We start from the raw sequence: 15,636 nt of genomic DNA, 5'->3' as shown, positions 1-15,636 counted from the left end.
TAATAAGAATGCATGTGTGCAACATAATTAACATGATGCACTTGCTTTGCTGTCCCCTTGTATTTTGTGAACTAGTGGGCCATCTTGTTTCTTCTGCACCACTCCTAAATGATTGCCCTTTTGGAAGGAGTAAGTGCAGAGACTTCCTGAGAGATCTGCTCAGGGCCTAGAGTCCCCACCGCTTACACCATCCTCGATTATCATTGGCTGCCACCTACATCGGGCAAATGGCGCCAACTATTAGCCATTACCATTGAATTCAATTACAACGGTGCTGCTTGTAACACATTAAGCAGGCCAGCTATTTCGGGAAGTTCAGTAAGCTTTCCACACCTCGTAAAAGTGCAATTAAGTGTTGGTAACTATTTACCTGAATACTTGAGTGCCTCTGAGTGCTATCCACTCCTTTTACCTGTTTTTAATGCCCCAGGAACAGCTGATTCAAGCCGCCCGAAGTCTTCACTCTCCAACTGCTATAGTTGTTAACAGTGCGAACAGCTGATGGGGGCTTTGGGCAGCTTCAATCAGCTAAACCTCACTAAAAGAAAGAAAGAAGTGGTATTTCTCTAGTGCCTTTCCAAAGCGCTTTACAGCCAATGATGTACTTTGGAAGTGTAGTCACTGCTGTAATGTAGGGACAGTGACATGTTGGCATGTTGATTTTGGATTGATTTAGCATCATGGAATACAGTCCCCACCACTTTTCAACTAGATTAGGGATCCTAGACCCTTACTTCTCCAAAATCTTAGGCACTAGGGAATCCAATGGTTTTAGCGTCCACCATGTATCATGGGCAAATCATGTTAGCATGAATGCGCCCACTATATGTGGTGGGGATTCCACTTGCAATTCCAATGGCTGCTTAACTCCAGGTTAACTCAGGCAGCCCTGCTTATGTACCAGGATTAACCTATCCCATTCTGTCTACGGGGAGGGGGCCTTCATGCTTTACAGTGCTTCTCCTGTCACTTCCCCAGGGATAGGCGTTGGCAAAGAATTACCTGAGAGCCACCGATCTTTTCCTGTGATTCTGCATGCATGCCACTGATTTTAGTTGTGCACAAGGCTGGTTAGAACAATCTTTGTCTGTGTACAGATATCATTAGATTGCTGCGATGCAAGGACTCTGAATCTCTCCTTGACGTTTGTCCCCAGTCTGTTTCATGGGGTGTTGAAATTGACACTTATTGCATCTTGGATTGTGGACCTCAATGCTTCCACATCATTGGTGGGAGCTGCTTCAACTGTGCTTGTCACTTGCTTGCCCGGGTCTACCTTTGGATGTTAGTGATACTGTATGCATGTGGTTGTTACAATGACACTACGTGTGTTTTTCACGGTTGGTGCACAAGCACTCTTTGAACTAGTAAAAATCTACCATGAACACATGCGATTATCATTGCGTGAACCAGCAGTGTTACCCTAGGGCCTGTATAATCTCCTTGTAGTAGGATGAAACATTTGCTGCAGCTACTGTGGCTCAATGGGTAGCACTCTCACCTCTGAGTCAGAAGGTTGTGGTGTCAAGTTCCACTCCAGAGACTTGAGCACCAAATCTAGACTGACGATCCACTGCAGTACTACAGGAGTGCTACATTGTTGGAGGTGCCGTCTTTCGGATGAGACATTGAACCGAGGCCCCGTGTGCCCTCTCAGGTGGATGTACTATTTTGAAGAAGAGTAGGGGAGTTCTCCCTGGTGTCCTAGCCAATAGTTATCTCTCAATCAACATCCATAAGAGTGGCTTTGAGCCCAAGATCAGCCATGATCTTATTGAATGGCGGAGCAGGCTCGAGGGGCCAAGTGGCCTATTCCTGCTCCTATTTCTTATGTTCTTAAAACAGATTATCTGGTCATTATCACATTGCTGTTTGTGGGACCTTGCTGTGAGCAGTTTGGCTGCTGCGTTTCCTACATTACAAGAGTGACTATACTTCAAAGGTACTTCATTGGTTATAAAGCGGTTTGTCATGTCCTGAGGTTGTGGAAGGTGCTATATAAATGCATGTTCCTTCGTTGTTTTTACCAATAATACCAGCCCTGTGGTGCCTGGTGAAAGCCACCTTCTGTAAGAAAAAGAACAGCTTGTCTAGTTTGAGGGGTAATTTTGCAGAGAGAGGCAATGGTTATAAAACAGTGTATGTATTGTTTGGTCTGGTAGAATAAAATGTAAAATACCATCTTAGCTTAAGATGGGAAAGCAGAGTGAGACACTCTGTGCATCAGTTCTATCTGTGTGGTTAGCTCTACCGTGTGTGTAAAGATAGTTAGAACAGTCATTCTCAGCTGCTGGCAAGACTTTCCTAGCCTGTTCTAATAGTTCAGAAATATTCTCATTTTCAACAATCTATTGGCTAAATTTGGGATAATAATATTCTTGTGCAAATTTATTCAGGCACCCGTGACCTCCTTGAATTGGAATTTCTGCAAATATTAGATACTTGCCAATCATTTCCATATGTAGCCATGTGAAGTAATTGACACTCGTACCCATTATAATAATGTGGCAATAATTGACAGTGATCCTTATTGCTTACCTCGACACCTTTCTTCCAATGAAATACGATTTTGATCGAGTAAATAAGGAGAAACTCTTTCCAGTGGCAGGAGGGTCGCTAACCAGAGGACACAGATTTAAGGTGATTGGCAAAAGAACCAGAGGCGACTCAAGGATTTTTTTTTTTAACGCAGCGAGTTGTTGTGATCTGGAACGCACTGCCTGAAAGGGTGGTGGCAGCAGATTCAATAGTAACTTTCCAAAGAGAATTGGATATATACTTGAAGGGGAGAGAATTTGCAGGGCTATGGGGAAGGAGCAGGGGATTGGGACTAAGTGGACAGCTCTTTCACAGGCACGATGGACCGAATGGCTTCCTTCTGTGCTGTATCATGCTACGATTCTATACCATCTTCTGCATATCCCTCCCAACATGGCGGCTTGTGGAAACCATGTTAACCTCCAGCAAGTGTTGGTTTCTGTGCCCTCCTGGACCGTCTGCTTTGTTGTGGGCTGCTCTTCTGACCCGTTTCCATTTTCTCCTGCATTTCACAATAATCTGAAGGGCCTGTTCAGTGAAGCAGGCAACTTCAACAGTAATTTGCATTATACAACACTTTTTAAATAGTAACAAAAAAGATTTCCAGGTGCTTCACATAGGAGAAAATAGTTACTGATCAGTAGTGGAAGAGTTAGAAAAGTATGGGCATAGTAAAAGGGCAGCGACTGGGACTGACTAGACCTTTTACAGTGAGCTGGCACATGTGCGATGGGCTGAATGGCCTCCTGTACTGTAAGGTTCTCTGCCTTTTTGCAGCTTACTCCCTCCATCAATGCTTCAATTTGCGCACTTTGCTGTATTAATGGACCAACTGTTATTTATTGTGCTTATGTGCCTACTAGGGGATTAACTTGCAGGAGTACCTTCACCACACGGACTGCAGCGGGTCAAGAGGAAGGACCACCTTTTCAAGGGCAACTAGGCATGGGCAATAAATGCCGCCTTTGCCAGCCGTGCCCATATCCCAAGATTTAATTTTTTTAAACTGATGATTGAGCAACATTATTGCAGCTTTTCTGGTCAGTTTTACACTAATTGCAATGCATCCCAATTTAACCAGGGCTACGGGAAATGAGCAGGGCGGAGTGGAACTAATTAGATTAGCTCTTTCAAAGAGCTGGCACAGGCACGATGGGCCGAATGGCTTTCTTCTATGCTGTATCATTCCATGATTCTATGATTCCAACCTCCAATAAAGTGTTATGAGTAAATCTGTGTGTGCCTGTGAGTGCGCTAAGAAAAATGGGCAAGAGAAAAATAACTCTCAATGCACCAAAAGCAAATCAGACCTAAAAATGTTCCAACCCATTGCACAACCTGATCTCCCCAAACCAGTTGCTATTGCAAAGATGTGGTAACATTCAATAGATTAAAAAAAAAACTTTGCCCTACATCTGAATTCTCTGAAATCTAAAGGATTTTTTTTTTGTTTAAACCTAATTCGATTTCATTCGAAGTAGGTGAGCTATTGCAGTTGGTATTGGTGTCATTTATACACAGATACTTGCAGGTGACGAAGACTCCAGCAGTGATTAATTCTTAAGGTCTCACAAAATTATAAGTAGTTAGAAGATTCGTCTGTGCAGAATCTACCAGTGAGGCGTCAATTAGTCGTCTATGAAGCCTTGAAATCCATCACAGATGCCTCTGTCCTTTTTATGCCAAGTGCTTATTTTGAATGACTAAATTTGCATTCATTTCCTATATTGACTATTACAAATGTCTTGATTCAAATTAGTGAATCCACGTTAACAGTTTGGATTCATGTTTGCTGTTTCAAGTATTAAAGGAATCTTTGTTCTTTCTTCGATTTTGAAATTTGAGCTGCACAAAAGCCTTGTGGCTACTGTACTAACTAATGTCACATCTGTGGAATTTAAATTACACAATAGCTTTATGCTGATACTTAGCTGAATCTGGGCAATATATATTCGTGCCTAACACACGCACCATTATCACGTTAACTTTCTCTCCGTGACAGCACAAAAAATGTTTAAACAAACCACACCAATTTAGACCAAGGAAATGTCCCATCCCCTGCTGAACTCATCCAGTACCCTGTAGATTGTTAATAAGCATTATTGTAGATGCGGAATGATTGTGGCCATAGTTAATTTCCTGCCAGTGTATTAAAACTTGTATTACCCCTGTCATGGAAAATGTCAGAGACAGGAGTTAAGAAGTAACGCTAAATGCAGTACTAAAGCAAAGCTTGCTGTGTCAAAAACAGAAAACATTCAGGCCTAGAAATTCATCTCGGGCGGTGACATGTTTCAAATCGGCCGCCCGTTATGCCAATGGAGATATATTAAGGGGTTAAAAGGAATAAATAATAATTCATTAAAAACATCCCAAAATATTTTCTATCAAAAAGGAACTGGCTCAATTGTGCCTAATAATCTTTTTCTTGTTCCTCAAATTTCTAATATTCTCATTGGTGCTAACTAGCAAGAAACGCATGTTTGGAGGGTTATTAATTCCCCCCCCCATCCCCCCCTCTTCATATACACTGGAATTAAAATGCTCTGGCTATCTAGGAAACTGTAGGTAGCGCTAGAAGTAAGTGTTTTCATTACACAGGGACCAGGACCCACCTGATGGACTGTGGTCCTTGTAAAGTGATTTCCCCCCCCCCCCACTAATTTGTTGCCATTTGACATTCCCATCTGACATTCCTTAGATCTTAGGGAGTTCTTCAAAAACCAAACCAAGTGAGAACATGAAAAATGACACTTTAAATTAGTAAATTATGAACTTTCTGTGAACTTAACAGATGAGTATCCTCTTTCATGTCATGCTCAATTTCCTTAAATGTGTTCGACTGAATGGTGTAGGTTACTGGACTAAGTTACTGGACTATTCATTACCTTGTAAAAAGAATAGAATCATAGAATGGTTACAGCACAGAAGGAGGCCATTCGGCCCGTCGAGCCCATGCCGGCTCTCTGCAAGAGCACTTCAGCTAGTCCCACTCCCCCGCCCTTTCCCAGGAGCCCTGCAAATTTTGTTTGTATTTTAGATATTTCAGACATGCAGACAGAGCTGAAATTCAAACACATTTTAAGGGTTTACTTAGAAACTAATCAGAGATAACACGGAATCCAATATCGTAGGCAATAATAAATTTCAAGATACTTATGATGCACTGTATGGTTGTAAAGGTGGTTGCTGAGTAACCGCATCTTTTCTGATGAAAAGTAATCGATCTGAAACGTTAACTCTGTTTCTCTCTCCACAGATGTTGCCTGACCTGCTAAGTGTTTTCCAGCATGTTCTGTTTTTTATTTTAGCATCTTTTAGTTATAGGCTGAAGATACTGACATGAAGGTTACTGTCTCTGAGTAATACAGTCCAGGACGATCACTGGTTCAGCCCCTGGTTTGTGCTGACCTTAGTTGGAGTACCAGCAACAGTGCTACAGCTTGCTTTAGCTGTCCTGAGTTAGGGAAGAAAAATTGCGGAGGGAATCCGCTCCTGATCATTATAAGCCAATCACCGCTGGACATCAGGTGAGGTCGTGGTCATGCCCTCCACAGATAATGTGACAGCACTCAATGTCAAAGTTTATACGTGAATAATGACCACTTGGGGGATGCACTAGAGGACAATCCTACAACTGTAAGGGATTCATCCCCTTCAAAGAAAGGTGGGATGGCAGGAAATTGGTGAGAAAAGTTGTATAGAAAGTACGAAAAAGGAAATGTTATGCTGCTGGGCCTACTGTTTGGAATGTGGGGTGGTGGGGAGGGGAGGTTGGGTCACAGCAAAGTGTATTCCTGAGCAAGTTGTTCCTGGTCCCATCTGCCTTGGGTTGCCAACTCTGGTTGGGTGTATTCCTGGAGGTTTAATCACATGACCTCTCGCCTTGAACCACCACGCCCCCCCTCACTCCCGACATTGGTCCGTCCTCCAGGCACACAGCCTTCCTGCGGCCAATTGAAAAGGGAACAGAGTCTTTGCCACCCAATTGGATGATTCTTGACGGTCGGTGAAACGGCCTATTGTTCCCCACCTCCAATATTTTTATAACTAATAAATGAAAGTGTTCAAAAGAAAATGAACAATACACAATTTCATTTACTGCTCCTATGATTTATCTCGCAGAAGTGTCCTGGAGATTAATTTTTCATTCCTGGAGACTCCAGGACAATCCTGGAGGGTTGACAACCTTACATCTGCCCCAGATCCACCAAGGAAATACAGTAGGAGGAGGCCGGAAAATTCAGGCCCAATTAATTTCATTCAGAATTTAATACGAGTTAGTTTGTAGAGGTGAGCGGAGAGTGACTGCCCTTGACATCAAGGTAGCATTTGACCGAGTGTAGCATCAAGGAGCCCTGGTAAAACTGAAGTCAATGGGAATCAGGGGGGAAAATGCTCCACTGGCTGGAGTCATACCTAGCACAAAGGAAGATGGTTGTGATTGTTGGAGGCCAATCATCTCAGCCCCAGGACATTGCTGCAGGAGTTCCTCAGGGCAGTGTCCTGGGCCCAACCATCTTCAGCTGCTTCATCAATGACCTTACCTCCATCACAAGGTCAGAAGTGGGGATGTTCGCTGATGATTGCACAGTGTTCCCTGTCATTCGCAACTCCTCAGATTATGAAGCAGTCCTTGCCTGCATGCAGCAAAACCTGGATGACATTCAGGCTTGGGCTGATAAGTGGCAAGTAAAATTCGCGCCACACAAGTGCCAGGCAATGAATATCTCCAAAAAGCAAGCATCTAACCACCACCCCTTGACATTCAACGGCATTACCTTCACCAAATGCCCCACCATCAATATCCTGGGGGGTCACCATTAACCAGAAACTTAACTGGACTAGCCACATAAATACTGTGGCAACAAGAGCAGGTCAGAGGCTAGGTATTCTGTGGCGAGTGTCTCACCTCCTGACTCCCCAAAGCCTTTCCACCATCTACAAGGCACAAGTCAGGAGTGTGATGGAATACTCTCCACTTGCCTGGATGAGTGCAGCTCCAACAATACTCAAGAAGCTTGACACCATCCAGGACAAAGCAGCCTGCTTGATTGGCACCCCATCCACCACCTTAAACATTCACTCCCTCCACCACTGGCGTACCATGGCTGCAGTGTGTATCATCTACAAGATGCACTGCAGCAACTCGCCAAGGCTTCTTCGGCAGCACCTCCCAAACCCGCGACCTCTTCCACCTAGAAGGACAAGGGCAGCAGGTGCATGGGAACACCACCACCTCCAAATTTCCCTCCAGGTCACACACCACCCTGACTTGGAAGTATATCGCCATTCCTTCATCGTCGCTGGGTCAAAGTCCTGGAACTTCCTCCCTAACAGCACTGTGGGAGTACCTTCACCACGCGGACTGCAGCGGTTCAAGAAGGCGACTCACCACCACCTTCTCAAGGACAACTAGGGATGGGCAATAAATGCTGACCTTGCCAGCGATGCCCACATCCCAGGAACTAATTTTTTAAAAATCACAGGCTCAAATCTGATTATCCAGAGGACCTAATGCGTTTCCTCTTCTATGGTATAAATCAAACAAGAACCAATAATTAAATGGGTGAATAACATTGTTCTATTCTTCTTTACTTGAATTTAGAAAGAAATAAATACTTGCGTTTATATGGCGCCTTTCACAACCTCAGGATGTCCCACAGCACTTTACAGCCAATGAAGTACTTTTGGAGTGCAGTCACTGTAGGAAACGTTGCAGCCAATTTGCGCACAGCAAGCTCCCACGAACAGTAATGTGATAATGACCAGATTATCTGATTTTTGCGATGTTGAGTGAGGGATAAATATTGGCTAGGACACCGGGGATAACTCCCCTGCTCTTCTTCAAAATAGTGCCATAGGATCTTTTAAGTCCACTTGAGAGAGCAAACAGGTCCTTGGTTAATGTCTCATCTGAAAGACGGCACCTCCAACAGTGCAGCACTCCCTCAGCATTGCACTGGAGTGTCAGCCTAGATTTTTGTGCTCAAGTCTCTGGAGTGGGACTTAGAACCCACAACCTTCTGAGTCAGAGGTGAGAGTGCTACCAACTGAGCCATGTCTGACAAATAGCATAGCGAGAGCAGCTAACTAGTTCAAATTTTAAGTGTAAAACCATTCTATGATACTATAATGCTGCCAATGTTCTCCTATCCCCTCCTCTCCTGACTCCATGTTGGGGTAGGTTCGATGCCTGCTGGATGTGCTCGTGCCTCCCCTAATTTTGAGCCTTGACAGTGAGTCCATTGGAGGTATCACATCCAAACCTGATACAGGAAACTCTCGTTTAAACGGCACCTAAATATCCAGAATTCTCTATTAACCAGCAAAATTCTCACTCCGAAAACAACACCTCAATAACCGGCAATGTTGCCGAGTCCGAGTCTCCCACGGTGGCCGAGTTAGTCAGTGGGGGTAGTTCTCCAAACTGCCACTACTCGGCTTCTTGGCGCTGTCGGAAGTTGGAACACCTCGATACCCCTGTAACAGGAGTCTGACTCTCCCGCGCTGCCGGTAGTCTCTTCTGATCCGCCATTTTACAGGGGTACTGTGTGTCTCCCACGCTGCTGGTAGTCATTGCATTGCATTACCCTCAACTGGCAGTACTGTACTTAATCAAGCATCTTCCACCATCCATTTAACACAATTCTGTAGGTGAGTACCCAATTACTGTATACTGCACATTTCTAGATTTTTTAATTTTTCTTTGTTAAAAATAGCCTCTGTAGATAACCCTCTCCGTCATCCGGAATTTTTGATCAACCGGCAACATGCCGGTCCCGTCGGTGCCGGATACCAAAGAGTTTCCTGTATTGTTCTAACCCAACAACCATAAGTATACTTCGAGGAGAGGTGCGAGATAGCGATGAAGAGCAGACACCCTGGCCAATTATCTTCTCCCTCACTCATTGGTGCTTAGGCACCAAAAGCAAACCACTCAGATCAGCTACAGTAGCATAATTGAGTAATTATATATATATATAAAAATACTTGCATTTCTATAGCATCTTTTATGACCTCAGGATGCCCCAAAGCGCTTTACAGCCAATGAAGTACTTTTGAAGTGGAGTCACCGTTGTAATGTAGGAAATGCGGCAGCCAATTGCACATAGCAAGGTCCCACAAACAGCAATGTGATAATGACCAGGTAATTTGTTTTTGTTATGTTGTTTAAAGGATAAATGTTGGCCAGAATACCGAGGATAACTCCCCTGCTCTTCTTCAAAATAGTGGCCATGGAATCTTTTATGTCCATCTGAGAGAGCAGACGGGGCCTCTGTTTAACATCTCATCCAAAAGACAGCACCTCTGACAGTGCAGCACTCCCTCAGCACTGCACTGGAGTATCAGCCTGGATTTTTGTACTCCAGTCTCGAGTGGGACTTGAACCCACAACCTTCTGGCTCAAAAGGGAAAAGTGCTACCCACTGAGCCACTGGCTGACGTCTGAAGTACAAAAGCCAACTGAAATCATGACATTAACAGAGAAAAAGGAATGTGTGTAACAGAGCTCCTTCGGTTACTTAAACCTGAATAATTAATTGTTCAGCTTAATCTTACTTAATATCTGGTAAAGCCACTTTTCAATATAAACCCTACTACATTGCATAATGTCCATGCATTTTTAAAATGATAAATATTTCACTTACCCAATGTCTTTAAAGATGTATATTATATCTCTATATATCCTGTTGTAGGTCTTTTGCTTTCTCCTCTATTTTTGAAAAAATATTTTTTGTTGTTGTGAATTTTGTGCTGTTTCTGGTAGGGAACAAGTGTGATAAGAAACTGAACATTATGGGGCAGGTGTTTCTGTTCCTGTAGATCTCCTGAGCACAGTGAATGGAGGAAAATCAGAAGGGGAGGATTGCATGCCTGTAAGGGACGCCACGTAATTTTCCATTTGTAATGTGTAGAAAAATCGAACGAGCTCCCTTACGGGATGTACTATCCTCCCCGCCCAATTTTCCTGTATTCGGTGATCCAATATGCCCAGGCACGGGAAGTGGAAAATCTGTTCCTATATTTTTCTATTTTGTTTATCCACCAGTGTCAGGATTAATCATCCCACTGTCAGGCGGAGCACAGGTTAACTGCAACATGGAGCTTCTCCAGATTGTGATTTTTTTAAAAATATGAACCAAAACAAGTCATTCAGACCATCAAGCCTCACCCTTCCGCAGCCCGGGCTCCATTTGTGGTATTGTCGTCTCGATCCAACTTTTTGATCTCCTAAGGGCAGTGTAACTAACCATAGGTAATGCTTTCAAGAAGATAAAAGTCTGTGAAATTTCTTCTTCCAAGGTAAAATACTGAAATTCCAGAACTATCAGTCTAACATTACAATCTACATTGTTCAACCCTGAATGTTTGCATTCCATAGATGACATTCCCATGGTCCCAGCAGCACAGGAACCACTGTGTTCTGCTGAATATTTTATCATGCATGTTTATTCCTATAGTCTTCAATCCTGCTCTGAACCAGATATTTACCCTGCTTCTTTAAAAGGAGTTAACTGCTTTTAGCTTAAAGTGTAGCAGTAGAAACATTTATGTCAAAGATTATGAATAGAAATTAAAAATAGCATTCCCAAAAGCATGACATTTTAATTTATCACACTGGACATTCTCATGTTCTCTCTGAGATTGACTAATTAGTGCCAATTAATGTCAACTGTTGAGATGATTTGTGTCAAGACTCAGCATGCTCTGGAAACTGGGCTTACACTGGTCAAACTTATTTCACTTCGAACTTTTAACAGCCTTCAGAGAGAAAGAGAGGAGACATTCATCTCGTGTCTGGGCTTGATCTAGGCCTGGCTCTCAAAAGTGAAAGGACACTATTCAAAACTATTGCACCACTCAGTCCTGTTGTGTTTTGGGGGGATGTAACTCTATGGGGCTGACACCCTACCGTAAATGCCAGGAATCTGCCCATCAGGAACCTCCGCCGCTGGCCCTGCCAGAGTACGCAGGGCCAACGGGAGGGCTCCTATTTTAAATATTCTGATGAGATTTCAACACCACTACACACAGCTGTCAGGTGCCTTGAATAGCACTGGGGGGGGCGGGGCGGGGTGGAGGCAGAAAATGGTGCTGGAGGCCCATTGCTATGACATTCCCCGGAAACCCCATTTCCAGGCCTTCTGCCACACTCCTGCCCAATTTAAGGTGGCAGTGTGCCAGATGGCCCACGAAAATTTGGGATCTTGATCCTTATATTAGCATAGTAAACAATTTTGCATAATTCTGAAGAATACGTATCAGGCTGGACAGGGACATGGGCTATATCAGGGTAATTAAAGCATATTGTACACATGTTGCAAATTATTATTCCCATTACCTTGGATGTCAGTATTCAATGAGACCACATATGAATTGGAAGTAGAAAGCCAAGAATTAATTGCACATGTAAGAAATTTTTACAACCATTATATAGTCTGAGCTGTCAGACATTCCACTTCCATTACGGATAATACCCACAATTGCCTTTATGAAGTACAACTCTCCTGCAAGAATTATCTGGACATGCCTCATATCTAAGGTATTCCCAGGTGGGTATTGATTTCTGGCAGTTCCATCAGAGTATAACAAAATTACAACAGTAGAAAATTGGCCTGATATCACATGACGAGCTCCTTTAACGAAATGCATGCAGCAAGTGGATGGATAAAGCAGAAGAAGCAAGTTCACCAATGAGAGGAGTTATATACTGAGGAGTAAATAAATCATTGGGAACATTTTCAGAATAAAAAGGCATGGTATAATACCCACAATTGCCTCTGCCTCAGCTCATCTGTTGCTGAAATCCTCATCCATGCCTTTGTTACCTCTAGAATGACTATTCCAACAGCCTCTCATCTTCCACCCTCCATAAACGTGAGCTCATCCAAAACTCTGCTGCCCATATCCTAACTCACACCACAATGGTATGAAAACCACCAAAAAATGTTTATATTATGAAAGACAACAACAAAACTTAAGATGGTAATTATTATATCTAATATTAGGGGAAGGGGGAGATTTGCTCTCGTCAGTAAGTCTAGCAAAACTGTAAATGCATTCAGAAAGGACGCTACATGTAACGACCAGCGCAATTCTGCCCAGGGGTTCAGATGACATTTGGAAGTCACGTGAACTTAGCTTGCTCTTAGCTTGTTATGAGTCAACCAAGAGTGATACTTACATGTAGCAGCATACATTCTCAGCACATAGAGTTCTCGGGAATGTACACCCTTAACTGGAATGCATTCATTTTTCCGGGGAAATTCTCCATTTTCTACGCAACCTGTTCAGGTTGTTTAAGTATGCTGGTGACAGGGGTATGGTGAAAATTGCTTTGTTTGTATAGTTTGCGTTACATTTTACCTTAACTTCCATTCGATGTCAATTTTTGGATACAAAACCTGATTTATAAAACTCTTACTGACACGCAGAAATGCTCACTGCTCCGCTCCGCGACTATTTTCTCATGCCGCTCACTTGCATGTTAGAACGACTCCACTACTATTTCATTGCTATAATGCGTGGGAGAAAGACTTGTGAAAACAGCCTCCTCCTGTCAGCACCTCTGTGCGGCATTGCAAAATTTATACCATAAATATGTTTAAAGCCATCCCTCTTTCTCAAGTGACTCATCGACTTTCAGGCTTTGTGGCCCACTAATTCTTTAGTGTGAATTCAATCTCCGTCAAGTATTAAAAGAATAAGATGCTGAGGTTAAGGCTTGCTGCCAGTGGCGGAAATGAGCACCTTTGATGTGGAAGCCTAAGCATTGCTCTGGATTTCTTTTGTTCTACTGGAGGAGGATCAGGGCGGGACCTAGAATCTTACAGCACAGAAGCAGGCCATTTGGCCCATCATACCTGTGCCGGCTCTTGGAAAAAGCTATCCAATTAGTCCCACTCCCCTGCTCTTTCCTCCATAGCCCTGTAAATTCTTCTCCTTTTCAAGTATCTATCCAATCCCCTTTTGAAAGTTACTATTGAATCTTGCTCCTGCCCGCTGCCCTGGCCCTGCCATGTTGCCGCCCCAGTTTTTTTGTTCGGGGTCATTGTCTGTGCAAGGCAGGCTCCCAGAGGGATCTCTGCCACTAAGAGCAAGCCCAGTGTTGCCAAGGAGGGAGGTGTGGGTGGTGCTGCAGTGGGACAGCTGCTGAACTAGAAGGCAGAAGGCCGATGTTAAAGGAGGTGTTGCCAGACCGGGAGCCAATGTAGGTCAGTGAGCACAGGGGTAATGAGTGAACGGGACTTGGTGCGAGTTAGGATACGGGCAGCAGTTTGGATGAGCTAAATTTTATGGAAGGTGGAAGGTGCGAGGCCGACCAGGAGAGCGTTGGGATAGTACAGACCCAAAGGTTCCACATTCAGTTCCCAGGAGTCTGCACTGAGCTAACTGATCTCAGTCAAAGAAGAAGGGCGCTTCAATAGGCCTTAGCGCCCGAGATTAGGGAGGGGATAAAATCAGCTATGGTTTCTTCTCCTAATCGTTACCCAGTGACTCCTGCTAGGAACGTACACGTTCAGACGTTGGCTTATGACAGGAGTGTGCTTGCGTGTGATGCCTTCCATAGCTGAATGACCTGCCAACTCACCGGCTAACCTTACAGGTGAACGTGCACTTGCCCATTACCCCATTCAACTGTAGCCCTAGAGTCAGGGAGTCAAGGCAGGGGGAGAGGCGATGATAAAAGAAACGGGTAACAAGCAGGAGTTCCTCTGTGTAATGTGCACTTATGGAATGGATTCAATTCAGAAATCAATGGAATTATTTGCCGTAGAGATGAAGTCAAGTTAAAATAAGTTATCATGCCACTACAGGACTTAATCCTGAAGCATCCCTTTTAAATAGTATTGCATGTGTTTTTGTATTCATGTTTTTGCAGCCAGGATAGAGATTCTGCAACGTACCTCCTACTGATTTATAAATGGCACTAATTTGAGCTCTGCACTACTGGTTGCTGTCAATCTTTCAGACAAGAACTAGCAGCGCAAGTTCCCAATTGGCCCTGTTCAGAAATGTCAGAAGATCTCAAAATCTGCTCCAAAAAGCGTTAAAAAAAAACAAACTCCACAAAAGGAAATGCTTTTTAAAATTTCTGCTGAGTGGCAATGTTTATGATCGAATTGTATATATGTTGTTTAGTTGTGGGGTGTTGCAGCTTTAAGTTGCTCCATTCATAAGATTCTTTCTGAGCTGGCCCAACTCTAATCTCTCCCATTAACGATACTTTGCTGTGCGTGTTCCAAGGCAAGGCAAAACAAACATTGGAGTGATCATTACAGTCACTAGATCCATAGGTGGCTTTTCCTTGAGGAAAAACTCCACCCATATTGTAGGAAAATAATAATTTTGCTGATCACTTCTTTCATGAAAAAAAAAATCGGGGACAGCACAGTCTCCGAACCTCTTACACGAGGAGCTACTTATTTTCCCATGAAACGTTTGGCAGGTAAAGTATCATGTATTTCAGTTGCCAACACTCAGCTCTTCCTGTGCTCAAAGTCTACTCACATCACTGATTATACAGTCAATGGCACTTGCACAGGGATTGTTAAATGCACGTTCAAAGTCAAAATGCCTCCCATTCATGTTTAAGTGAAGCTTGCTGTAATATGTGTAATATTATGAGCATTATTATAATGTTTGGTCTACAGTGAATACACACCATGCATCTTTAATTAAGCAGACAATTTGATTGTCCTGATCTTCCTTTTGTAAGCATTAACCTGTTAATTGCTCAGCTGAGCAGGTGACTGTAGAAGCTTATGTTTTGCTAAAACTGCTGGGGTCTGGACACTCAAACACCTGAGGCCAAGAAACCATTTAATTAAAAAAATTTTTTTTTTATTCATTGATGGGATGTGGGCGTCGCTGGCTAGGCCTGCATTTAGTGCCCATCCCTAATTGCCCTTGAGAAGATGGTGGTGAGCCGCCTTCTTGAACCGCTGCAGTCCACATGGTGTAGGTACACCCACAATACTGTCAGGAAGGGAGTTCCAGGATTTTGGCCCAGCGACAGTGAAGGAACGGCGATACAGGTCCAAGTCAGGATGGTGTGTGGCTTGGAGGGGAACTTGTAGGTGGTGATGTTCC

This window comes from Somniosus microcephalus, chromosome 7 (assembly GCF_052327205.1).
Source record: "Somniosus microcephalus isolate GS21.2 chromosome 7, FLI_Smic_1.0, whole genome shotgun sequence".
NCBI lineage: Eukaryota > Metazoa > Chordata > Chondrichthyes > Squaliformes > Somniosidae > Somniosus > Somniosus microcephalus.
This window is presented reverse-complemented; position numbering follows the sequence as displayed.